This window comes from Dasypus novemcinctus, chromosome 31 (genome assembly GCF_030445035.2).
Source record: "Dasypus novemcinctus isolate mDasNov1 chromosome 31, mDasNov1.1.hap2, whole genome shotgun sequence".
NCBI classification, from domain to species: Eukaryota; Metazoa; Chordata; class Mammalia; order Cingulata; family Dasypodidae; genus Dasypus; species Dasypus novemcinctus.
Window position 1 is genome coordinate 144,388 of NC_080703.1, and position 26,110 is coordinate 170,497.

The window sequence follows — 26,110 nt, forward strand, 5'->3', positions numbered from 1 at the left end:
TAAGCAGGCATCGCGACCGTCCAAAGCAGTTGCATGGGTTGTTTTGGCATTGACTCGAGCCACAGCCGCCAGGGTTTGAAACACACACACGAAAGGAAGAACTCATCATCTGAAGTAGCTTGGGCTCTGCCAGAGCACGCCACGCAGCCAGGTGATTTTCCTATTGGTTGTCGTGCCAAGCTACCATAGCAGGCAATTCCACAGGTATACTGTGCAGAGTTCCAAACGAAAGCAGATAGCCCCTGTCGCCGAGGCGCAGCTGCCTAGGCGATAAAGCCCCAGGCACTGGTGCTCCTGAGGGCTGCGGGGACAGCCAGGTCTACGCCGGTGGCAGGAGGCTCTGGGCCTCAGTGCCCTGCCAGTGGGCCCTACTTGAGTATAGGTGCTCTTGCATGGGGTGGAGTCGGTCTCAGGTGGGCCCTCCCTCCACAGGCCTCTCCTGTCCCCTTGGCTGAAGCCGAGCCCGGCACTGGGGGTTGGTGGCTGCGCAGGAGCCTTGAGTCTCTGGACAGGCCCCGTGCCAGCTGGGACCTGAGCCCCAGCCCAGCTGCAAGCCCTGCGCTCAAGTTCCTTGGCCTTGCCCAGGTCAGCTAAGAGGGAGGAGAAGATGGTCGTCAGCACAGCGGGAAGCAATAGTGCCGACACCTGGCAGCGGGAGAAGCGCCTCCAACAGCCCCGTGGGATCTAAGCCCCCTCTGGCTCCAGCCGCCGCCCCAGCCAGGCCTCTCCCCGCCCCCCCACGGCCGAGCCAGGACCAAGGCACAGGCGCCCAAGCCCGCCGGGCAGGCCACGCCCCCAGCCGCCCCCGCCCCCGGGCGCCCGGCGCCCCGCCCCCGGCAGACTCGCCCCGCCCACGCCCCGCCCCGCCTCCGTTGCTCTGGAGACCGTGGCTGCCGGCGGGAGGGGCCTAAGGCCTGGAGGTGGAAGACAGTGGTGATGAGGGGGAGAATTCTCCACTCGGGAGTTGTCCCCAGTGGTAGTGGCGGGACACGTGCGGCCACTAGACATCCTGCCGAAACCCACCCAAGGCACTTCCCGGAGCGTGTCGACTGCCAGGAAAACTCACCCGCCGGGCTTAGGGGTTAGCGGGGTTCCCAAACGCACACATCGAGTGCCCGCAAGAGGCCACGGGAAGGAAAGGGGTCGCTGGCCTGCTAGGACCCTGCTGGGTGGGGGCTGTGCTGGAAGAGAACCTCTGCTATGGTGTCGTGGACTGTTGTTTTCTCCTCTAAGTCTGATGAAAAGAAGAGACAGAGGAAGGAAGCTCCAGGAACAAGCAAGCGGCTCCGGTGCGGAAACTCAGAGCCCAAACTACCACCGCTAGGGGCCGCGGTTGGGAAAGAATGGTTCCTTCCTGGGTTCCAAGGCAGGGGGAGGGGCAGGGCCCCATGCAGAAGGGGCTGTGGGGGAGGGGACCCCTGGGCCAGTCCCGGGACTGGGCTGAGACCCTCTCTCCATCCGAGAGCGAGGGCTCACCTGGTCCAGGCCAAGAGTCTGCGTTGGGCCAGGCTGCCCCGGTCGGTCCCTCGGAAGAGGGGGCTTCCTCGCCAACCAAAGTCCCCGCGGCCTCGTCAAGCGGGGGCCTACCTAGGGCCGGCGTTGCCCTGCAGGTCTCTCCCACGCCAATGGTCACAGACGTGCTGACTCCCATGGCCGTCACCTCCGCCGTTTTGGGACGGGAAAACCTGGCCTTTCCCACAGGTGGCCTGAGGGCTTCTGCCTTGGCCGCCTGCCAGGCCCGGAGAGGCCTGTCTCTCAGAGAGGAGAGGCTCACAGTCTTCCCCTTCCTCGTCAGTGTCCACTCTTGCTCTGTGTTTCTTCTCTGGGATGAGAGGGGCGGGCCCCTGAGCACCCAGGCGACTCTCAGACATCAGCGTGCCCTTTCTCCTCTCGCCCGACTTTGTGGTACCGTACGAATGAACATTGATCTTTTCTCCGGGTTCGGGGGACCCAAAACGAAGCTGCTTACCTGTTGGGTTGTGAGGCTTTTCAGGGGAAAGCATTTCTGCTCCCTTGAGGCTCACTGCGCTCAATTGGGCTTACAGGTCCGGGTGTTCCGTGTACCAGGGACATTGTAAGCAGGCATCGCGACCGTCCAAAGCAGTTGCATGGGTTGTTTTGGCATTGACTCGAGCCACAGCCGCCAGGGTTTGAAACACACACACGAAAGGAAGAACTCATCATCTGAAGTAGCTTGGGCTCTGCCAGAGCACGCCACGCAGCCAGGTGATTTTCCTATTGGTTGTCGTGCCAAGCTACCATAGCAGGCAATTCCACAGGTATACTGTGCAGAGTTCCAAACGAAAGCAGATAGCCCCTGTCGCCGAGGCGCAGCTGCCTAGGCGATAAAGCCCCAGGCACTGGTGCTCCTGAGGGCTGCGGGGACAGCCAGGTCTACGCCGGTGGCAGGAGGCTCTGGGCCTCAGTGCCCTGCCAGTGGGCCCTACTTGAGTATAGGTGCTCTTGCATGGGGTGGAGTCGGTCTCAGGTGGGCCCTCCCTCCACAGGCCTCTCCTGTCCCCTTGGCTGAAGCCGAGCCCGGCACTGGGGGTTGGTGGCTGCGCAGGAGCCTTGAGTCTCTGGACAGGCCCCGTGCCAGCTGGGACCTGAGCCCCAGCCCAGCTGCAAGCCCTGCGCTCAAGTTCCTTGGCCTTGCCCAGGTCAGCTAAGAGGGAGGAGAAGATGGTCGTCAGCACAGCGGGAAGCAATAGTGCCGACACCTGGCAGCGGGAGAAGCGCCTCCAACAGCCCCGTGGGATCTAAGCCCCCTCTGGCTCCAGCCGCCGCCCCAGCCAGGCCTCTCCCCGCCCCCCCACGGCCGAGCCAGGACCAAGGCACAGGCGCCCAAGCCCGCCGGGCAGGCCACGCCCCCAGCCGCCCCCGCCCCCGGGCGCCCGGCGCCCCGCCCCCGGCAGACTCGCCCCGCCCACGCCCCGCCCCGCCTCCGTTGCTCTGGAGACCGTGGCTGCCGGCGGGAGGGGCCTAAGGCCTGGAGGTGGAAGACAGTGGTGATGAGGGGGAGAATTCTCCACTCGGGAGTTGTCCCCAGTGGTAGTGGCGGGACACGTGCGGCCACTAGACATCCTGCCGAAACCCACCCAAGGCACTTCCCGGAGCGTGTCGACTGCCAGGAAAACTCACCCGCCGGGCTTAGGGGTTAGCGGGGTTCCCAAACGCACACATCGAGTGCCCGCAAGAGGCCACGGGAAGGAAAGGGGTCGCTGGCCTGCTAGGACCCTGCTGGGTGGGGGCTGTGCTGGAAGAGAACCTCTGCTATGGTGTCGTGGACTGTTGTTTTCTCCTCTAAGTCTGATGAAAAGAAGAGACAGAGGAAGGAAGCTCCAGGAACAAGCAAGCGGCTCCGGTGCGGAAACTCAGAGCCCAAACTACCACCGCTAGGGGCCGCGGTTGGGAAAGAATGGTTCCTTCCTGGGTTCCAAGGCAGGGGGAGGGGCAGGGCCCCATGCAGAAGGGGCTGTGGGGGAGGGGACCCCTGGGCCAGTCCCGGGACTGGGCTGAGACCCTCTCTCCATCCGAGAGCGAGGGCTCACCTGGTCCAGGCCAAGAGTCTGCGTTGGGCCAGGCTGCCCCGGTCGGTCCCTCGGAAGAGGGGGCTTCCTCGCCAACCAAAGTCCCCGCGGCCTCGTCAAGCGGGGGCCTACCTAGGGCCGGCGTTGCCCTGCAGGTCTCTCCCACGCCAATGGTCACAGACGTGCTGACTCCCATGGCCGTCACCTCCGCCGTTTTGGGACGGGAAAACCTGGCCTTTCCCACAGGTGGCCTGAGGGCTTCTGCCTTGGCCGCCTGCCAGGCCCGGAGAGGCCTGTCTCTCAGAGAGGAGAGGCTCACAGTCTTCCCCTTCCTCGTCAGTGTCCACTCTTGCTCTGTGTTTCTTCTCTGGGATGAGAGGGGCGGGCCCCTGAGCACCCAGGCGACTCTCAGACATCAGCGTGCCCTTTCTCCTCTCGCCCGACTTTGTGGTACCGTACGAATGAACATTGATCTTTTCTCCGGGTTCGGGGGACCCAAAACGAAGCTGCTTACCTGTTGGGTTGTGAGGCTTTTCAGGGGAAAGCATTTCTGCTCCCTTGAGGCTCACTGCGCTCAATTGGGCTTACAGGTCCGGGTGTTCCGTGTACCAGGGACATTGTAAGCAGGCATCGCGACCGTCCAAAGCAGTTGCATGGGTTGTTTTGGCATTGACTCGAGCCACAGCCGCCAGGGTTTGAAACACACACACGAAAGGAAGAACTCATCATCTGAAGTAGCTTGGGCTCTGCCAGAGCACGCCACGCAGCCAGGTGATTTTCCTATTGGTTGTCGTGCCAAGCTACCATAGCAGGCAATTCCACAGGTATACTGTGCAGAGTTCCAAACGAAAGCAGATAGCCCCTGTCGCCGAGGCGCAGCTGCCTAGGCGATAAAGCCCCAGGCACTGGTGCTCCTGAGGGCTGCGGGGACAGCCAGGTCTACGCCGGTGGCAGGAGGCTCTGGGCCTCAGTGCCCTGCCAGTGGGCCCTACTTGAGTATAGGTGCTCTTGCATGGGGTGGAGTCGGTCTCAGGTGGGCCCTCCCTCCACAGGCCTCTCCTGTCCCCTTGGCTGAAGCCGAGCCCGGCACTGGGGGTTGGTGGCTGCGCAGGAGCCTTGAGTCTCTGGACAGGCCCCGTGCCAGCTGGGACCTGAGCCCCAGCCCAGCTGCAAGCCCTGCGCTCAAGTTCCTTGGCCTTGCCCAGGTCAGCTAAGAGGGAGGAGAAGATGGTCGTCAGCACAGCGGGAAGCAATAGTGCCGACACCTGGCAGCGGGAGAAGCGCCTCCAACAGCCCCGTGGGATCTAAGCCCCCTCTGGCTCCAGCCGCCGCCCCAGCCAGGCCTCTCCCCGCCCCCCCACGGCCGAGCCAGGACCAAGGCACAGGCGCCCAAGCCCGCCGGGCAGGCCACGCCCCCAGCCGCCCCCGCCCCCGGGCGCCCGGCGCCCCGCCCCCGGCAGACTCGCCCCGCCCACGCCCCGCCCCGCCTCCGTTGCTCTGGAGACCGTGGCTGCCGGCGGGAGGGGCCTAAGGCCTGGAGGTGGAAGACAGTGGTGATGAGGGGGAGAATTCTCCACTCGGGAGTTGTCCCCAGTGGTAGTGGCGGGACACGTGCGGCCACTAGACATCCTGCCGAAACCCACCCAAGGCACTCCCCGGAGCGTGTCGACTGCCAGGAAAACTCACCCGCCGGGCTTAGTTGTTAGCGGGGTTCCCAAACGCACACATCGAGTGCCCGCAAGAGGCCACGGGAAGGAAAGGGGTCGCTGGCCTGCTAGGACCCTGCTGGGTGGGGGCTGTGCTGGAAGAGAACCTCTGCTATGGTGTCGTGGACTGTTGTTTTCTCCTCTAAGTCTGATGAAAAGAAGAGACAGAGGAAGGAAGCTCCAGGAACAAGCAAGCGGCTCCGGTGCGGAAACTCAGAGCCCAAACTACCACCGCTAGGGGCCGCGGTTGGGAAAGAATGGTTCCTTCCTGGGTTCCAAGGCAGGGGGAGGGGCAGGGCCCCATGCAGAAGGGGCTGTGGGGGAGGGGACCCCTGGGCCAGTCCCGGGACTGGGCTGAGACCCTCTCTCCATCCGAGAGCGAGGGCTCACCTGGTCCAGGCCAAGAGTCTGCGTTGGGCCAGGCTGCCCCGGTCGGTCCCTCGGAAGAGGGGGCTTCCTCGCCAACCAAAGTCCCCGCGGCCTCGTCAAGCGGGGGCCTACCTAGGGCCGGCGTTGCCCTGCAGGTCTCTCCCACGCCAATGGTCACAGACGTGCTGACTCCCATGGCCGTCACCTCCGCCGTTTTGGGACGGGAAAACCTGGCCTTTCCCACAGGTGGCCTGAGGGCTTCTGCCTTGGCCGCCTGCCAGGCCCGGAGAGGCCTGTCTCTCAGAGAGGAGAGGCTCACAGTCTTCCCCTTCCTCGTCAGTGTCCACTCTTGCTCTGTGTTTCTTCTCTGGGATGAGAGGGGCGGGCCCCTGAGCACCCAGGCGACTCTCAGACATCAGCGTGCCCTTTCTCCTCTCGCCCGACTTTGTGGTACCGTACGAATGAACATTGATCTTTTCTCCGGGTTCGGGGGACCCAAAACGAAGCTGCTTACCTGTTGGGTTGTGAGGCTTTTCAGGGGAAAGCATTTCTGCTCCCTTGAGGCTCACTGCGCTCAATTGGGCTTACAGGTCCGGGTGTTCCGTGTACCAGGGACATTGTAAGCAGGCATCGCGACCGTCCAAAGCAGTTGCATGGGTTGTTTTGGCATTGACTCGAGCCACAGCCGCCAGGGTTTGAAACACACACACGAAAGGAAGAACTCATCATCTGAAGTAGCTTGGGCTCTGCCAGAGCACGCCACGCAGCCAGGTGATTTTCCTATTGGTTGTCGTGCCAAGCTACCATAGCAGGCAATTCCACAGGTATACTGTGCAGAGTTCCAAACGAAAGCAGATAGCCCCTGTCGCCGAGGCGCAGCTGCCTAGGCGATAAAGCCCCAGGCACTGGTGCTCCTGAGGGCTGCGGGGACAGCCAGGTCTACGCCGGTGGCAGGAGGCTCTGGGCCTCAGTGCCCTGCCAGTGGGCCCTACTTGAGTATAGGTGCTCTTGCATGGGGTGGAGTCGGTCTCAGGTGGGCCCTCCCTCCACAGGCCTCTCCTGTCCCCTTGGCTGAAGCCGAGCCCGGCACTGGGGGTTGGTGGCTGCGCAGGAGCCTTGAGTCTCTGGACAGGCCCCGTGCCAGCTGGGACCTGAGCCCCAGCCCAGCTGCAAGCCCTGCGCTCAAGTTCCTTGGCCTTGCCCAGGTCAGCTAAGAGGGAGGAGAAGATGGTCGTCAGCACAGCGGGAAGCAATAGTGCCGACACCTGGCAGCGGGAGAAGCGCCTCCAACAGCCCCGTGGGATCTAAGCCCCCTCTGGCTCCAGCCGCCGCCCCAGCCAGGCCTCTCCCCGCCCCCCCACGGCCGAGCCAGGACCAAGGCACAGGCGCCCAAGCCCGCCGGGCAGGCCACGCCCCCAGCCGCCCCCGCCCCCGGGCGCCCGGCGCCCCGCCCCCGGCAGACTCGCCCCGCCCACGCCCCGCCCCGCCTCCGTTGCTCTGGAGACCGTGGCTGCCGGCGGGAGGGGCCTAAGGCCTGGAGGTGGAAGACAGTGGTGATGAGGGGGAGAATTCTCCACTCGGGAGTTGTCCCCAGTGGTAGTGGCGGGACACGTGCGGCCACTAGACATCCTGCCGAAACCCACCCAAGGCACTTCCCGGAGCGTGTCGACTGCCAGGAAAACTCACCCGCCGGGCTTAGGGGTTAGCGGGGTTCCCAAACGCACACATCGAGTGCCCGCAAGAGGCCACGGGAAGGAAAGGGGTCGCTGGCCTGCTAGGACCCTGCTGGGTGGGGGCTGTGCTGGAAGAGAACCTCTGCTATGGTGTCGTGGACTGTTGTTTTCTCCTCTAAGTCTGATGAAAAGAAGAGACAGAGGAAGGAAGCTCCAGGAACAAGCAAGCGGCTCCGGTGCGGAAACTCAGAGCCCAAACTACCACCGCTAGGGGCCGCGGTTGGGAAAGAATGGTTCCTTCCTGGGTTCCAAGGCAGGGGGAGGGGCAGGGCCCCATGCAGAAGGGGCTGTGGGGGAGGGGACCCCTGGGCCAGTCCCGGGACTGGGCTGAGACCCTCTCTCCATCCGAGAGCGAGGGCTCACCTGGTCCAGGCCAAGAGTCTGCGTTGGGCCAGGCTGCCCCGGTCGGTCCCTCGGAAGAGGGGGCTTCCTCGCCAACCAAAGTCCCCGCGGCCTCGTCAAGCGGGGGCCTACCTAGGGCCGGCGTTGCCCTGCAGGTCTCTCCCACGCCAATGGTCACAGACGTGCTGACTCCCATGGCCGTCACCTCCGCCGTTTTGGGACGGGAAAACCTGGCCTTTCCCACAGGTGGCCTGAGGGCTTCTGCCTTGGCCGCCTGCCAGGCCCGGAGAGGCCTGTCTCTCAGAGAGGAGAGGCTCACAGTCTTCCCCTTCCTCGTCAGTGTCCACTCTTGCTCTGTGTTTCTTCTCTGGGATGAGAGGGGCGGGCCCCTGAGCACCCAGGCGACTCTCAGACATCAGCGTGCCCTTTCTCCTCTCGCCCGACTTTGTGGTACCGTACGAATGAACATTGATCTTTTCTCCGGGTTCGGGGGACCCAAAACGAAGCTGCTTACCTGTTGGGTTGTGAGGCTTTTCAGGGGAAAGCATTTCTGCTCCCTTGAGGCTCACTGCGCTCAATTGGGCTTACAGGTCCGGGTGTTCCGTGTACCAGGGACATTGTAAGCAGGCATCGCGACCGTCCAAAGCAGTTGCATGGGTTGTTTTGGCATTGACTCGAGCCACAGCCGCCAGGGTTTGAAACACACACACGAAAGGAAGAACTCATCATCTGAAGTAGCTTGGGCTCTGCCAGAGCACGCCACGCAGCCAGGTGATTTTCCTATTGGTTGTCGTGCCAAGCTACCATAGCAGGCAATTCCACAGGTATACTGTGCAGAGTTCCAAACGAAAGCAGATAGCCCCTGTCGCCGAGGCGCAGCTGCCTAGGCGATAAAGCCCCAGGCACTGGTGCTCCTGAGGGCTGCGGGGACAGCCAGGTCTACGCCGGTGGCAGGAGGCTCTGGGCCTCAGTGCCCTGCCAGTGGGCCCTACTTGAGTATAGGTGCTCTTGCATGGGGTGGAGTCGGTCTCAGGTGGGCCCTCCCTCCACAGGCCTCTCCTGTCCCCTTGGCTGAAGCCGAGCCCGGCACTGGGGGTTGGTGGCTGCGCAGGAGCCTTGAGTCTCTGGACAGGCCCCGTGCCAGCTGGGACCTGAGCCCCAGCCCAGCTGCAAGCCCTGCGCTCAAGTTCCTTGGCCTTGCCCAGGTCAGCTAAGAGGGAGGAGAAGATGGTCGTCAGCACAGCGGGAAGCAATAGTGCCGACACCTGGCAGCGGGAGAAGCGCCTCCAACAGCCCCGTGGGATCTAAGCCCCCTCTGGCTCCAGCCGCCGCCCCAGCCAGGCCTCTCCCCGCCCCCCCACGGCCGAGCCAGGACCAAGGCACAGGCGCCCAAGCCCGCCGGGCAGGCCACGCCCCCAGCCGCCCCCGCCCCCGGGCGCCCGGCGCCCCGCCCCCGGCAGACTCGCCCCGCCCACGCCCCGCCCCGCCTCCGTTGCTCTGGAGACCGTGGCTGCCGGCGGGAGGGGCCTAAGGCCTGGAGGTGGAAGACAGTGGTGATGAGGGGGAGAATTCTCCACTCGGGAGTTGTCCCCAGTGGTAGTGGCGGGACACGTGCGGCCACTAGACATCCTGCCGAAACCCACCCAAGGCACTTCCCGGAGCGTGTCGACTGCCAGGAAAACTCACCCGCCGGGCTTAGGGGTTAGCGGGGTTCCCAAACGCACACATCGAGTGCCCGCAAGAGGCCACGGGAAGGAAAGGGGTCGCTGGCCTGCTAGGACCCTGCTGGGTGGGGGCTGTGCTGGAAGAGAACCTCTGCTATGGTGTCGTGGACTGTTGTTTTCTCCTCTAAGTCTGATGAAAAGAAGAGACAGAGGAAGGAAGCTCCAGGAACAAGCAAGCGGCTCCGGTGCGGAAACTCAGAGCCCAAACTACCACCGCTAGGGGCCGCGGTTGGGAAAGAATGGTTCCTTCCTGGGTTCCAAGGCAGGGGGAGGGGCAGGGCCCCATGCAGAAGGGGCTGTGGGGGAGGGGACCCCTGGGCCAGTCCCGGGACTGGGCTGAGACCCTCTCTCCATCCGAGAGCGAGGGCTCACCTGGTCCAGGCCAAGAGTCTGCGTTGGGCCAGGCTGCCCCGGTCGGTCCCTCGGAAGAGGGGGCTTCCTCGCCAACCAAAGTCCCCGCGGCCTCGTCAAGCGGGGGCCTACCTAGGGCCGGCGTTGCCCTGCAGGTCTCTCCCACGCCAATGGTCACAGACGTGCTGACTCCCATGGCCGTCACCTCCGCCGTTTTGGGACGGGAAAACCTGGCCTTTCCCACAGGTGGCCTGAGGGCTTCTGCCTTGGCCGCCTGCCAGGCCCGGAGAGGCCTGTCTCTCAGAGAGGAGAGGCTCACAGTCTTCCCCTTCCTCGTCAGTGTCCACTCTTGCTCTGTGTTTCTTCTCTGGGATGAGAGGGGCGGGCCCCTGAGCACCCAGGCGACTCTCAGACATCAGCGTGCCCTTTCTCCTCTCGCCCGACTTTGTGGTACCGTACGAATGAACATTGATCTTTTCTCCGGGTTCGGGGGACCCAAAACGAAGCTGCTTACCTGTTGGGTTGTGAGGCTTTTCAGGGGAAAGCATTTCTGCTCCCTTGAGGCTCACTGCGCTCAATTGGGCTTACAGGTCCGGGTGTTCCGTGTACCAGGGACATTGTAAGCAGGCATCGCGACCGTCCAAAGCAGTTGCATGGGTTGTTTTGGCATTGACTCGAGCCACAGCCGCCAGGGTTTGAAACACACACACGAAAGGAAGAACTCATCATCTGAAGTAGCTTGGGCTCTGCCAGAGCACGCCACGCAGCCAGGTGATTTTCCTATTGGTTGTCGTGCCAAGCTACCATAGCAGGCAATTCCACAGGTATACTGTGCAGAGTTCCAAACGAAAGCAGATAGCCCCTGTCGCCGAGGCGCAGCTGCCTAGGCGATAAAGCCCCAGGCACTGGTGCTCCTGAGGGCTGCGGGGACAGCCAGGTCTACGCCGGTGGCAGGAGGCTCTGGGCCTCAGTGCCCTGCCAGTGGGCCCTACTTGAGTATAGGTGCTCTTGCATGGGGTGGAGTCGGTCTCAGGTGGGCCCTCCCTCCACAGGCCTCTCCTGTCCCCTTGGCTGAAGCCGAGCCCGGCACTGGGGGTTGGTGGCTGCGCAGGAGCCTTGAGTCTCTGGACAGGCCCCGTGCCAGCTGGGACCTGAGCCCCAGCCCAGCTGCAAGCCCTGCGCTCAAGTTCCTTGGCCTTGCCCAGGTCAGCTAAGAGGGAGGAGAAGATGGTCGTCAGCACAGCGGGAAGCAATAGTGCCGACACCTGGCAGCGGGAGAAGCGCCTCCAACAGCCCCGTGGGATCTAAGCCCCCTCTGGCTCCAGCCGCCGCCCCAGCCAGGCCTCTCCCCGCCCCCCCACGGCCGAGCCAGGACCAAGGCACAGGCGCCCAAGCCCGCCGGGCAGGCCACGCCCCCAGCCGCCCCCGCCCCCGGGCGCCCGGCGCCCCGCCCCCGGCAGACTCGCCCCGCCCACGCCCCGCCCCGCCTCCGTTGCTCTGGAGACCGTGGCTGCCGGCGGGAGGGGCCTAAGGCCTGGAGGTGGAAGACAGTGGTGATGAGGGGGAGAATTCTCCACTCGGGAGTTGTCCCCAGTGGTAGTGGCGGGACACGTGCGGCCACTAGACATCCTGCCGAAACCCACCCAAGGCACTTCCCGGAGCGTGTCGACTGCCAGGAAAACTCACCCGCCGGGCTTAGGGGTTAGCGGGGTTCCCAAACGCACACATCGAGTGCCCGCAAGAGGCCACGGGAAGGAAAGGGGTCGCTGGCCTGCTAGGACCCTGCTGGGTGGGGGCTGTGCTGGAAGAGAACCTCTGCTATGGTGTCGTGGACTGTTGTTTTCTCCTCTAAGTCTGATGAAAAGAAGAGACAGAGGAAGGAAGCTCCAGGAACAAGCAAGCGGCTCCGGTGCGGAAACTCAGAGCCCAAACTACCACCGCTAGGGGCCGCGGTTGGGAAAGAATGGTTCCTTCCTGGGTTCCAAGGCAGGGGGAGGGGCAGGGCCCCATGCAGAAGGGGCTGTGGGGGAGGGGACCCCTGGGCCAGTCCCGGGACTGGGCTGAGACCCTCTCTCCATCCGAGAGCGAGGGCTCACCTGGTCCAGGCCAAGAGTCTGCGTTGGGCCAGGCTGCCCCGGTCGGTCCCTCGGAAGAGGGGGCTTCCTCGCCAACCAAAGTCCCCGCGGCCTCGTCAAGCGGGGGCCTACCTAGGGCCGGCGTTGCCCTGCAGGTCTCTCCCACGCCAATGGTCACAGACGTGCTGACTCCCATGGCCGTCACCTCCGCCGTTTTGGGACGGGAAAACCTGGCCTTTCCCACAGGTGGCCTGAGGGCTTCTGCCTTGGCCGCCTGCCAGGCCCGGAGAGGCCTGTCTCTCAGAGAGGAGAGGCTCACAGTCTTCCCCTTCCTCGTCAGTGTCCACTCTTGCTCTGTGTTTCTTCTCTGGGATGAGAGGGGCGGGCCCCTGAGCACCCAGGCGACTCTCAGACATCAGCGTGCCCTTTCTCCTCTCGCCCGACTTTGTGGTACCGTACGAATGAACATTGATCTTTTCTCCGGGTTCGGGGGACCCAAAACGAAGCTGCTTACCTGTTGGGTTGTGAGGCTTTTCAGGGGAAAGCATTTCTGCTCCCTTGAGGCTCACTGCGCTCAATTGGGCTTACAGGTCCGGGTGTTCCGTGTACCAGGGACATTGTAAGCAGGCATCGCGACCGTCCAAAGCAGTTGCATGGGTTGTTTTGGCATTGACTCGAGCCACAGCCGCCAGGGTTTGAAACACACACACGAAAGGAAGAACTCATCATCTGAAGTAGCTTGGGCTCTGCCAGAGCACGCCACGCAGCCAGGTGATTTTCCTATTGGTTGTCGTGCCAAGCTACCATAGCAGGCAATTCCACAGGTATACTGTGCAGAGTTCCAAACGAAAGCAGATAGCCCCTGTCGCCGAGGCGCAGCTGCCTAGGCGATAAAGCCCCAGGCACTGGTGCTCCTGAGGGCTGCGGGGACAGCCAGGTCTACGCCGGTGGCAGGAGGCTCTGGGCCTCAGTGCCCTGCCAGTGGGCCCTACTTGAGTATAGGTGCTCTTGCATGGGGTGGAGTCGGTCTCAGGTGGGCCCTCCCTCCACAGGCCTCTCCTGTCCCCTTGGCTGAAGCCGAGCCCGGCACTGGGGGTTGGTGGCTGCGCAGGAGCCTTGAGTCTCTGGACAGGCCCCGTGCCAGCTGGGACCTGAGCCCCAGCCCAGCTGCAAGCCCTGCGCTCAAGTTCCTTGGCCTTGCCCAGGTCAGCTAAGAGGGAGGAGAAGATGGTCGTCAGCACAGCGGGAAGCAATAGTGCCGACACCTGGCAGCGGGAGAAGCGCCTCCAACAGCCCCGTGGGATCTAAGCCCCCTCTGGCTCCAGCCGCCGCCCCAGCCAGGCCTCTCCCCGCCCCCCCACGGCCGAGCCAGGACCAAGGCACAGGCGCCCAAGCCCGCCGGGCAGGCCACGCCCCCAGCCGCCCCCGCCCCCGGGCGCCCGGCGCCCCGCCCCCGGCAGACTCGCCCCGCCCCCGGCAGACTCGCCCCGCCCACACCCCGCCCCGCCTCCGATGCTCTGGAGACCGTGGCTGCCGGCGGGAGGGGCCTAAGTCCTGGAGGTGGAAGACAGTGGTGATGAGGGGGAGAATTCTCCACTCGGGAGTTGTCCCCAGTGGTAGTGGCGGGACACGTGCGGCCACTAGACATCCTGCCGAAACCCACCCAAGGCACTTCCCGGAGCGTGTCGACTGCCAGGAAAACTCACCCGCCGGGCTTAGGGGTTAGCGGGGTTCCCAAACGCACACATCGAGTGCCCGCAAGAGGCCACGGGAAGGAAAGGGGTCGCTGGCCTGCTGGAACCCTGCTGGGTGGGGGCTGTGCTGGAAGAGAACCTCTGCTATGGTGTCGTGGACTGTTGTTTTCTCCTCTAAGTCTGATGAAAAGAAGAGACAGAGGAAGGAAGCTCCAGGAACAAGCAAGCGGCTCCGGTGCGGAAACTCAGAGCCCAAACTACCACCGCTAGGGGCCGCTGTTGGGAAAGAATGGTTCCTTCCTGGGTTCCAAGGCAGGGGGAGGGGCAGGGCCCCTTGCAGAAGGGGCTGTGGGGGAGGGGACCCCTGGGCCAGTCTCTCCATCCGAGAGCGAGGGCTCACTGGTCCAGGCCAAGAGTCTGCGTTGGGCCAGGCTGCCCCGGTCGGTCCCTCGGAAGAGGGGGCTTCCTCGCCAACCAAAGTCCCCGCGGCCTCGTCAAGCGGGGGCCTACCTAGGGCCGGCGTTGCCCTGCAGGTCTCTCCCACGCCAATGGTCACAGACGTGCTGACTCCCATGGCCGTCACCTCCGCCGTTTTGGGACGGGAAAACCTGGCCTTTCCCACAGGTGGCCTGAGGGCTTCTGCCTTGGCCGCCTGCCAGGCCCGGAGAGGCCTGTCTCTCAGAGAGGAGAGGCTCACAGTCTTCCCCTTCCTCGTCAGTGTCCACTCTTGCTCTGTGTTTCTTCTCTGGGATGAGAGGGGCGGGCCCCTGAGCACCCAGGCGACTCTCAGACATCAGCGTGCCCTTTCTCCTCTCGCCCGACTTTGTGGTACCGTACGAATGAACATTGATCTTTTCTCCGGGTTCGGGGGACCCAAAACGAAGCTGCTTACCTGTTGGGTTGTGAGGCTTTTCAGGGGAAAGCATTTCTGCTCCCTTGAGGCTCACTGCGCTCAATTGGGCTTACAGGTCCGGGTGTTCCGTGTACCAGGGACATTGTAAGCAGGCATCGCGACCGTCCAAAGCAGTTGCATGGGTTGTTTTGGCATTGACTCGAGCCACAGCCGCCAGGGTTTGAAACACACACACGAAAGGAAGAACTCATCATCTGAAGTAGCTTGGGCTCTGCCAGAGCACGCCACGCAGCCAGGTGATTTTCCTATTGGTTGTCGTGCCAAGCTACCATAGCAGGCAATTCCACAGGTATACTGTGCAGAGTTCCAAACGAAAGCAGATAGCCCCTGTCGCCGAGGCGCAGCTGCCTAGGCGATAAAGCCCCAGGCACTGGTGCTCCTGAGGGCTGCGGGGACAGCCAGGTCTACGCCGGTGGCAGGAGGCTCTGGGCCTCAGTGCCCTGCCAGTGGGCCCTACTTGAGTATAGGTGCTCTTGCATGGGGTGGAGTCGGTCTCAGGTGGGCCCTCCCTCCACAGGCCTCTCCTGTCCCCTTGGCTGAAGCCGAGCCCGGCACTGGGGGTTGGTGCCTGCGCAGGAGCCTTGAGTCTCTGGACAGGCCCCGTGCCAGCTGGGACCTGAGCCCCAGCCCAGCTGCAAGCCCTGCGCTCAAGTTCCTTGGCCTTGCCCAGGTCAGCTAAGAGGGAGGAGAAGATGGTCGTCAGCACAGCGGGAAGCAATAGTGCCGACACCTGGCAGCGGGAGAAGCGCCTCCAACAGCCCCGTGGGATCTAAGCCCCCTCTGGCTCCAGCCGCCGCCCCAGCCAGGCCTCTCCCCGCCCCCCCACGGCCGAGCCAGGACCAAGGCACAGGCGCCCAAGCCCGCCGGGCAGGCCACGCCCCCAGCCGCCCCCGCCCCCGGGCGCCCGGCGCCCCGCCCCCGGCAGGCTCGCCCCGCCCACGCCCCACCCCGCCTCCGTTGCTCTGGAGACCGTGGCTGCCGGCGGGAGGGGCCTAAGGCCTGGAGGTGGAAGACAGTGGTGATGAGGGGGAGAATTCTCCACTCGGGAGTTGTCCCCAGTGGTAGTGGCGGGACACGTGCGGCCACTAGACATCCTGCCGAAACCCACCCAAGGCACTCCCCGGAGCGTGTCGACTGCCAGGAAAACTCACCCGCCGGGCTTAGTTGTTAGCGGGGTTCCCAAACGCACACATCGAGTGCCCGCAAGAGGCCACGGGAAGGAAAGGGGTCGCTGGCCTGCTAGGACCCTGCTGGGTGGGGGCTGTGCTGGAAGAGAACCTCTGCTATGGTGTCGTGGACTGTTGTTTTCTCCTCTAAGTCTGATGAAAAGAAGAGACAGAGGAAGGAAGCTCCAGGAACAAGCAAGCGGCTCCGGTGCGGAAACTCAGAGCCCAAACTACCACCGCTAGGGGCCGCTGTTGGGAAAGAATGGTTCCTTCCTGGGTTCCAAGGCAGGGGGAGGGGCAGGGCCCCATGCAGAAGGGGCTGTGGGGGAGGGGACCCCTGGGCCAGTCCCGGGACTGGGCTGAGACCCTCTCTCCATCCGAGAGCGAGGGCTCACCTGGTCCAGGCCAAGAGTCTGCGTTGGGCCAGGCTGCCCCGGTCGGTCCCTCGGAAGAGGGGGCTTCCTCGCCAACCAAAGTCCCCGCGGCCTCGTCAAGCGGGGGCCTACCTAGGGCCGGCGTTGCCCTGCAGGTCTCTCCCACGCCAATGGTCACAGACGTGCTGACTCCCATGGCCGTCACCTCCGCCGTTTTGGGACGGGAAAACCTGGCCTTTCCCACAGGTGGCCTGAGGGCTTCTGCCTTGGCCGCCTGCCAGGCCCGGAGAGGCCTGTCTCTCAGAGAGGAGAGGCTCACAGTCTTCCCCTTCCTCGTCAGTGTCCACTCTTGCTCTGTGTTTCTTCTCTGGGATGAGAGGGGCGGGCCCCTGAGCACCCAGGCGACTCTCAGACATCAGCGTGCCCTTTCTCCTCTCGCCCGACTTTGTGGTACCGTACGAATGAACATTGATCTTTTCTCCGGGTTCGGGGGACCCAAAACGAAGCTGCTTACCTGTTGGGTTGTGAGGCTTTTCAGGGGAAAGCATTTCTGCTCCCTTGAGGCTCACTGCGCTCAATTGGGCTTACAGGTCCGGGTGTTCCGTGTACCAGGGACATTGTAAGCAGGCATCGCGACCGTCCAAAGCAGTTGCATGGGTTGTTTTGGCATTGACTCGAGCCACAGCCGCCAGGGTTTGAAACACACACACGAAAGGAAGAACTCATCATCTGAAGTAGCTTGGGCTCTGCCAGAGCACGCCACGCAGCCAGGTGATTTTCCTATTGGTTGTCGTGCCAAGCTACCATAGCAGGCAATTCCACAGGTATACTGTGCAGAGTTCCAAACGAAAGCAGATAGCCCCTGTCGCCGAGGCGCAGCTGCCTAGGCGATAAAGCCCCAGGCACTGGTGCTCCTGAGGGCTGCGGGGACAGCCAGGTCTACGCCGGTGGCAGGAGGCTCTGGGCCTCAGTGCCCTGCCAGTGGGCCCTACTTGAGTATAGGTGCTCTTGCATGGGGTGGAGTCGGTCTCAGGTGGGCCCTCCCTCCACAGGCCTCTCCTGTCCCCTTGGCTGAAGCCGAGCCCGGCACTGGGGGTTGGTGGCTGCGCAGGAGCCTTGAGTCTCTGGACAGGCCCCGTGCCAGCTGGGACCTGAGCCCCAGCCCAGCTGCAAGCCCTGCGCTCAAGTTCCTTGGCCTTGCCCAGGTCAGCTAAGAGGGAGGAGAAGATGGTCGTCAGCACAGCGGGAAGCAATAGTGCCGACACCTGGCAGCGGGAGAAGCGCCTCCAACAGCCCCGTGGGATCTAAGCCCCCTCTGGCTCCAGCCGCCGCCCCAGCCAGGCCTCTCCCCGCCCCCCCACGGCCGAGCCAGGACCAAGGCACAGGCGCCCAAGCCCGCCGGGCAGGCCACGCCCCCAGCCGCCCCCGCCCCCGGGCGCCCGGCGCCCCGCCCCCGGCAGACTCGCCCCGCCCACGCCCCGCCCCGCCTCCGTTGCTCTGGAGACCGTGGCTGCCGGCGGGAGGGGCCTAAGGCCTGGAGGTGGAAGACAGTGGTGATGAGGGGGAGAATTCTCCACTCGGGAGTTGTCCCCAGTGGTAGTGGCGGGACACGTGCGGCCACTAGACATCCTGCCGAAACCCACCCAAGGCACTCCCCGGAGCGTGTCGACTGCCAGGAAAACTCACCCGCCGGGCTTAGTTGTTAGCGGGGTTCCCAAACGCACACATCGAGTGCCCGCAAGAGGCCACGGGAAGGAAAGGGGTCGCTGGCCTGCTAGGACCCTGCTGGGTGGGGGCTGTGCTGGAAGAGAACCTCTGCTATGGTGTCGTGGACTGTTGTTTTCTCCTCTAAGTCTGATGAAAAGAAGAGACAGAGGAAGGAAGCTCCAGGAACAAGCAAGCGGCTCCGGTGCGGAAACTCAGAGCCCAAACTACCACCGCTAGGGGCCGCGGTTGGGAAAGAATGGTTCCTTCCTGGGTTCCAAGGCAGGGGGAGGGGCAGGGCCCCATGCAGAAGGGGCTGTGGGGGAGGGGACCCCTGGGCCAGTCCCGGGACTGGGCTGAGACCCTCTCTCCATCCGAGAGCGAGGGCTCACCTGGTCCAGGCCAAGAGTCTGCGTTGGGCCAGGCTGCCCCGGTCGGTCCCTCGGAAGAGGGGGCTTCCTCGCCAACCAAAGTCCCCGCGGCCTCGTCAAGCGGGGGCCTACCTAGGGCCGGCGTTGCCCTGCAGGTCTCTCCCACGCCAATGGTCACAGACGTGCTGACTCCCATGGCCGTCACCTCCGCCGTTTTGGGACGGGAAAACCTGGCCTTTCCCACAGGTGGCCTGAGGGCTTCTGCCTTGGCCGCCTGCCAGGCCCGGAGAGGCCTGTCTCTCAGAGAGGAGAGGCTCACAGTCTTCCCCTTCCTCGTCAGTGTCCACTCTTGCTCTGTGTTTCTTCTCTGGGATGAGAGGGGCGGGCCCCTGAGCACCCAGGCGACTCTCAGACATCAGCGTGCCCTTTCTCCTCTCGCCCGACTTTGTGGTACCGTACGAATGAACATTGATCTTTTCTCCGGGTTCGGGGGACCCAAAACGAAGCTGCTTACCTGTTGGGTTGTGAGGCTTTTCAGGGGAAAGCATTTCTGCTCCCTTGAGGCTCACTGCGCTCAATTGGGCTTACAGGTCCGGGTGTTCCGTGTACCAGGGACATTGTAAGCAGGCATCGCGACCGTCCAAAGCAGTTGCATGGGTTGTTTTGGCATTGACTCGAGCCACAGCCGCCAGGGTTTGAAACACACACACGAAAGGAAGAACTCATCATCTGAAGTAGCTTGGGCTCTGCCAGAGCACGCCACGCAGCCAGGTGATTTTCCTATTGGTTGTCGTGCCAAGCTACCATAGCAGGCAATTCCACAGGTATACTGTGCAGAGTTCCAAACGAAAGCAGATAGCCCCTGTCGCCGAGGCGCAGCTGCCTAGGCGATAAAGCCCCAGGCACTGGTGCTCCTGAGGGCTGCGGGGACAGCCAGGTCTACGCCGGTGGCAGGAGGCTCTGGGCCTCAGTGCCCTGCCAGTGGGCCCTACTTGAGTATAGGTGCTCTTGCATGGGGTGGAGTCGGTCTCAGGTTGGCCCTCCCTCCACAGGCCTCTCCTGTCCCCTTGGCTGAAGCCGAGCCCGGCACTGGGGGTTGGTGGCTGCGCAGGAGCCTTGAGTCTCTGGACAGGCCCCGTGCCAGCTGGGACCTGAGCCCCAGCCCAGCTGCAAGCCCTGCGCTCAAGTTCCTTGGCCTTGCCCAGGTCAGCTAAGAGGGAGGAGAAGATGGTCGTCAGCACAGCGGGAAGCAATAGTGCCGACACCTGGCAGCGGGAGAAGCGCCTCCAACAGCCCCGTGGGATCTAAGCCCCCTCTGGCTCCAGCCGCCGCCCCAGCCAGGCCTCTCCCCGCCCCCCCACGGCCGAGCCAGGACCAAGGCACAGGCGCCCAAGCCCGCCGGGCAGGCCACGCCCCCAGCCGCCCCCGCCCCCGGGCGCCCGGCGCCCCGCCCCCGGCAGACTCGCCCCGCCCACGCCCCGCCCCGCCTCCGTTGCTCTGGAGACCGTGGCTGCCGGCGGGAGGGGCCTAAGGCCTGGAGGTGGAAGACAGTGGTGATGAGGGGGAGAATTCTCCACTCGGGAATTGTCCCCAGTGGTAGTGGCGGGACACGTGCGGCCACTAGACATCCTGCCGAAACCCACCCAAGGCACTTCCCGGAGCGTGTCGACTGCCAGGAAAACTCACCCGCCGGGCTTAGGGGTTAGCGGGGTTCCCAAACGCACACATCGAGTGCCCGCAAGAGGCCACGGGAAGGAAAGGGGTCGCTGGCCTGCTAGGACCCTGCTGGGTGGGGGCTGTGCTGGAAGAGAACCTCTGCTATGGTGTCGTGGACTGTTGTTTTCTCCTCTAAGTCTGATGAAAAGAAGAGACAGAGGAAGGAAGCTCCAGGAACAAGCAAGCGGCTCCGGTGCGGAAACTCAGAGCCCAAACTACCACCGCTAGGGGCCGCGGTTGGGAAAGAATGGTTCCTTCCTGGGTTCCAAGGCAGGGGGAGGGGCAGAGCCCCATGCAGAAGGGGCTGTGGGGGAGGGGACCCCTGGGCCAGTCCCGGGACTGGGCTGAGACCCTCTCTCCATCCGAGAGCGAGGGCTCACCTGGTCCAGGCCAAGAGTCTGCGTTGGGCCAGGCTGCCCCGGTCGGTCCCTCGGAAGAGGGGGCTTCCTCGCCAACCAAAGTCCCCGCGGCCTCGTCAAGCGGGGGCCTACCTAGGGCCGGCGTTGCCCTGCAGGTCTCTCCCACGCCAATGGTCACAGACGTGCTGACTCCCATGGCCGTCACCTCCGCCGTTTTGGGACGGGAAAACCTGGCCTTTCCCACAGGTGGCCTGAGGGCTTCTGCCTTGGCCGCCTGCCAGGCCCGGAGAGGCCTGTCTCTCAGAGAGGAGAGGCTCACAGTCTTCCCCTTCCTCGTCAGTGTCCACTCTTGCTCTGTGTTTCTTCTCTGGGATGAGAGGGGCGGGCCCCTGAGCACCCAGGCGACTCTCAGACATCAGCGTGCCCTTTCTCCTCTCGCCCGACTTTGTGGTACCGTACGAATGAACATTGATCTTTTCTCCGGGTTCGGGGGACCCAAAACGAAGCTGCTTACCTGTTGGGTTGTGAGGCTTTTCAGGGGAAAGCATTTCTGCTCCCTTGAGGCTCACTGCGCTCAATTGGGCTTACAGGTCCGGGTGTTCCGTGTACCAGGGACATTGTAAGCAGGCATCGCGACCGTCCAAAGCAGTTGCATGGGTTGTTTTGGCATTGACTCGAGCCACAGCCGCCAGGGTTTGAAACACACACACGAAAGGAAGAACTCATCATCTGAAGTAGCTTGGGCTCTGCCAGAGCACGCCACGCAGCCAGGTGATTTTCCTATTGGTTGTCGTGCCAAGCTACCATAGCAGGCAATTCCACAGGTATACTGTGCAGAGTTCCAAACGAAAGCAGATAGCCCCTGTCGCCGAGGCGCAGCTGCCTAGGCGATAAAGCCCCAGGCACTGGTGCTCCTGAGGGCTGCGGGGACAGCCAGGTCTACGCCGGTGGCAGGAGGCTCTGGGCCTCAGTGCCCTGCCAGTGGGCCCTACTTGAGTATAGGTGCTCTTGCATGGGGTGGAGTCGGTCTCAGGTGGGCCCTCCCTCCACAGGCCTCTCCTGTCCCCTTGGCTGAAGCCGAGCCCGGCACTGGGGGTTGGTGGCTGCGCAGGAGCCTTGAGTCTCTGGACAGGCCCCGTGCCAGCTGGGACCTGAGCCCCAGCCCAGCTGCAAGCCCTGCGCTCAAGTTCCTTGGCCTTGCCCAGGTCAGCTAAGAGGGAGGAGAAGATGGTCGTCAGCACAGCGGGAAGCAATAGTGCCGACACCTGGCAGCGGGAGAAGCGCCTCCAACAGCCCCGTGGGATCTAAGCCCCCTCTGGCTCCAGCCGCCGCCCCAGCCAGGCCTCTCCCCGCCCCCCCACGGCCGAGCCAGGACCAAGGCACAGGCGCCCAAGCCCGCCGGGCAGGCCACGCCCCCAGCCGCCCCCGCCCCCGGGCGCCCGGCGCCCCGCCCCCGGCAGACTCGCCCCGCCCACGCCCCGCCCCGCCTCCGTTGCTCTGGAGACCGTGGCTGCCGGCGGGAGGGGCCTAAGGCCTGGAGGTGGAAGACAGTGGTGATGAGGGGGAGAATTCTCCACTCGGGAGTTGTCCCCAGTGGTAGTGGCGGGACACGTGCGGCCACTAGACATCCTGCCGAAACCCACCCAAGGCACTCCCCGGAGCGTGTCGACTGCCAGGAAAACTCACCCGCCGGGCTTAGTTGTTAGCGGGGTTCCCAAACGCACACATCGAGTGCCCGCAAGAGGCCACGGGAAGGAAAGGGGTCGCTGGCCTGCTAGGACCCTGCTGGGTGGGGGCTGTGCTGGAAGAGAACCTCTGCTATGGTGTCGTGGACTGTTGTTTTCTCCTCTAAGTCTGATGAAAAGAAGAGACAGAGGAAGGAAGCTCCAGGAACAAGCAAGCGGCTCCGGTGCGGAAACTCAGAGCCCAAACTACCACCGCTAGGGGCCGCGGTTGGGAAAGAATGGTTCCTTCCTGGGTTCCAAGGCAGGGGGAGGGGCAGGGCCCCATGCAGAAGGGGCTGTGGGGGAGGGGACCCCTGGGCCAGTCCCGGGACTGGGCTGAGACCCTCTCTCCATCCGAGAGCGAGGGCTCACCTGGTCCAGGCCAAGAGTCTGCGTTGGGCCAGGCTGCCCCGGTCGGTCCCTCGGAAGAGGGGGCTTCCTCGCCAACCAAAGTCCCCGCGGCCTCGTCAAGCGGGGGCCTACCTAGGGCCGGCGTTGCCCTGCAGGTCTCTCCCACGCCAATGGTCACAGACGTGCTGACTCCCATGGCCGTCACCTCCGCCGTTTTGGGACGGGAAAACCTGGCCTTTCCCACAGGTGGCCTGAGGGCTTCTGCCTTGGCCGCCTGCCAGGCCCGGAGAGGCCTGTCTCTCAGAGAGGAGAGGCTCACAGTCTTCCCCTTCCTCGTCAGTGTCCACTCTTGCTCTGTGTTTCTTCTCTGGGATGAGAGGGGCGGGCCCCTGAGCACCCAGGCGACTCTCAGACATCAGCGTGCCCTTTCTCCTCTCGCCCGACTTTGTGGTACCGTACGAATGAACATTGATCTTTTCTCCGGGTTCGGGGGACCCAAAACGAAGCTGCTTACCTGTTGGGTTGTGAGGCTTTTCAGGGGAAAGCATTTCTGCTCCCTTGAGGCTCACTGCGCTCAATTGGGCTTACAGGTCCGGGTGTTCCGTGTACCAGGGACATTGTAAGCAGGCATCGCGACCGTCCAAAGCAGTTGCATGGGTTGTTTTGGCATTGACTCGAGCCACAGCCGCCAGGGTTTGAAACACACACACGAAAGGAAGAACTCATCATCTGAAGTAGCTTGGGCTCTGCCAGAGCACGCCACGCAGCCAGGTGATTTTCCTATTGGTTGTCGTGCCAAGCTACCATAGCAGGCAATTCCACAGGTATACTGTGCAGAGTTCCAAACGAAAGCAGATAGCCCCTGTCGCCGAGGCGCAGCTGCCTAGGCGATAAAGCCCCAGGCACTGGTGCTCCTGAGGGCTGCGGGGACAGCCAGGTCTACGCCGGTGGCAGGAGGCTCTGGGCCTCAGTGCCCTGCCAGTGGGCCCTACTTGAGTATAGGTGCTCTTGCATGGGGTGGAGTCGGTCTCAGGTGGGCCCTCCCTCCACAGGCCTCTCCTGTCCCCTTGGCTGAAGCCGAGCCCGGCACTGGGGGTTGGTGCCTGCGCAGGAGCCTTGAGTCTCTGGACAGGCCCCGTGCCAGCTGGGACCTGAGCCCCAGCCCAGCTGCAAGCCCTGCGCTCAAGTTCCTTGGCCTTGCCCAGGTCAGCTAAGAGGGAGGAGAAGATGGTCGTCAGCACAGCGGGAAGCAATAGTGCCGACACCTGGCAGCGGGAGAAGCGCCTCCAACAGCCCCGTGGGATCTAAGCCCCCTCTGGCTCCAGCCGCCGCCCCAGCCAGGCCTCTCCCCGCCCCCCCACGGCCGAGCCAGGACCAAGGCACAGGCGCCCAAGCCCGCCGGGCAGGCCACGCCCCCAGCCGCCCCCGCCCCCGGGCGCCCGGCGCCCCGCCCCCGGCAGACTCGCCCCGCCCACGCCCCGCCCCGCCTCCGTTGCTCTGGAGACCGTGGCTGCCGGCGGGAGGGGCCTAAGGCCTGGAGGTGGAAGACAGTGGTGATGAGGGGGAGAATTCTCCACTCGGGAGTTGTCCCCAGTGGTAGTGGCGGGACACGTGCGGCCACTAGACATCCTGCCGAAACCCACCCAAGGCACTTCCCGGAGCGTGTCGACTGCCAGGAAAACTCACCCGCCGGGCTTAGGGGTTAGCGGGGTTCGAAAACGCACACATCGAGTGCCCGCAAGAGGCCACGGGAAGGAAAGGGGTCGCTGGCCTGCTAGGACCCTGCTGGGTGGGGGCTGTGCTGGAAGAGAACCTCTGCTATGGTGTCGTGGACTGTTGTTTTCTCCTCTAAGTCTGATGAAAAGAAGAGACAGAGGAAGGAAGCTCCAGGAACAAGCAAGCGGCTCCGGTGCGGAAACTCAGAGCCCAAACTACCACCGCTAGGGGCCGCGGTTGGGAAAGAATGGTTCCTTCCTGGGTTCCAAGGCAGGGGGAGGGGCAGGGCCCCATGCAGAAGGGGCTGTGGGGGAGGGGACCCCTGGGCCAGTCCCGGGACTGGGCTGAGACCCTCTCTCCATCCGAGAGCGAGGGCTCACCTGGTCCAGGCCAAGAGTCTGCGTTGGGCCAGGCTGCCCCGGTCGGTCCCTCGGAAGAGGGGGCTTCCTCGCCAACCAAAGTCCCCGCGGCCTCGTCAAGCGGGGGCCTACCTAGGGCCGGCGTTGCCCTGCAGGTCTCTCCCACGCCAATGGTCACAGACGTGCTGACTCCCATGGCCGTCACCTCCGCCGTTTTGGGACGGGAAAACCTGGCCTTTCCCACAGGTGGCCTGAGGGCTTCTGCCTTGGCCGCCTGCCAGGCCCGGAGAGGCCTGTCTCTCAGAGAGGAGAGGCTCACAGTCTTCCCCTTCCTCGTCAGTGTCCACTCTTGCTCTGTGTTTCTTCTCTGGGATGAGAGGGGCGGGCCCCTGAGCACCCAGGCGACTCTCAGACATCAGCGTGCCCTTTCTCCTCTCGCCCGACTTTGTGGTACCGTACGAATGAACATTGATCTTTTCTCCGGGTTCGGGGGACCCAAAACGAAGCTGCTTACCTGTTGGGTTGTGAGGCTTTTCAGGGGAAAGCATTTCTGCTCCCTTGAGGCTCACTGCGCTCAATTGGGCTTACAGGTCCGGGTGTTCCGTGTACCAGGGACATTGTAAGCAGGCATCGCGACCGTCCAAAGCAGTTGCATGGGTTGTTTTGGCATTGACTCGAGCCACAGCCGCCAGGGTTTGAAACACACACACGAAAGGAAGAACTCATCATCTGAAGTAGCTTGGGCTCTGCCAGAGCACGCCACGCAGCCAGGTGATTTTCCTATTGGTTGTCGTGCCAAGCTACCATAGCAGGCAATTCCACAGGTATACTGTGCAGAGTTCCAAACGAAAGCAGATAGCCCCTGTCGCCGAGGCGCAGCTGCCTAGGCGATAAAGCCCCAGGCACTGGTGCTCCTGAGGGCTGCGGGGACAGCCAGGTCTACGCCGGTGGCAGGAGGCTCTGGGCCTCAGTGCCCTGCCAGTGGGCCCTACTTGAGTATAGGTGCTCTTGCATGGGGTGGAGTCGGTCTCAGGTGGGCCCTCCCTCCACAGGCCTCTCCTGTCCCCTTGGCTGAAGCCGAGCCCGGCACTGGGGGTTGGTGGCTGCGCAGGAGCCTTGAGTCTCTGGACAGGCCCCGTGCCAGCTGGGACCTGAGCCCCAGCCCAGCTGCAAGCCCTGCGCTCAAGTTCCTTGGCCTTGCCCAGGTCAGCTAAGAGGGAGGAGAAGATGGTCGTCAGCACAGCGGGAAGCAATAGTGCCGACACCTGGCAGCGGGAGAAGCGCCTCCAACAGCCCCGTGGGATCTAAGCCCCCTCTGGCTCCAGCCGCCGCCCCAGCCAGGCCTCTCCCCGCCCCCCCACGGCCGAGCCAGGACCAAGGCACAGGCGCCCAAGCCCGCCGGGCAGGCCACGCCCCCAGCCGCCCCCGCCCCCGGGCGCCCGGCGCCCCGCCCCCGGCAGACTCGCCCCGCCCACGCCCCGCCCCGCCTCCGTTGCTCTGGAGACCGTGGCTGCCGGCGGGAGGGGCCTAAGGCCTGGAGGTGGAAGACAGTGGTGATGAGGGGGAGAATTCTCCACTCGGGAGTTGTCCCCAGTGGTAGTGGCGGGACACGTGCGGCCACTAGACATCCTGCCGAAACCCACCCAAGGCACTTCCCGGAGCGTGTCGACTGCCAGGAAAACTCACCCGCCGGGCTTAGGGGTTAGCGGGGTTCCCAAACGCACACATCGAGTGCCCGCAAGAGGCCACGGGAAGGAAAGGGGTCGCTGGCCTGCTAGGACCCTGCTGGGTGGGGGCTGTGCTGGAAGAGAACCTCTGCTATGGTGTCGTGGA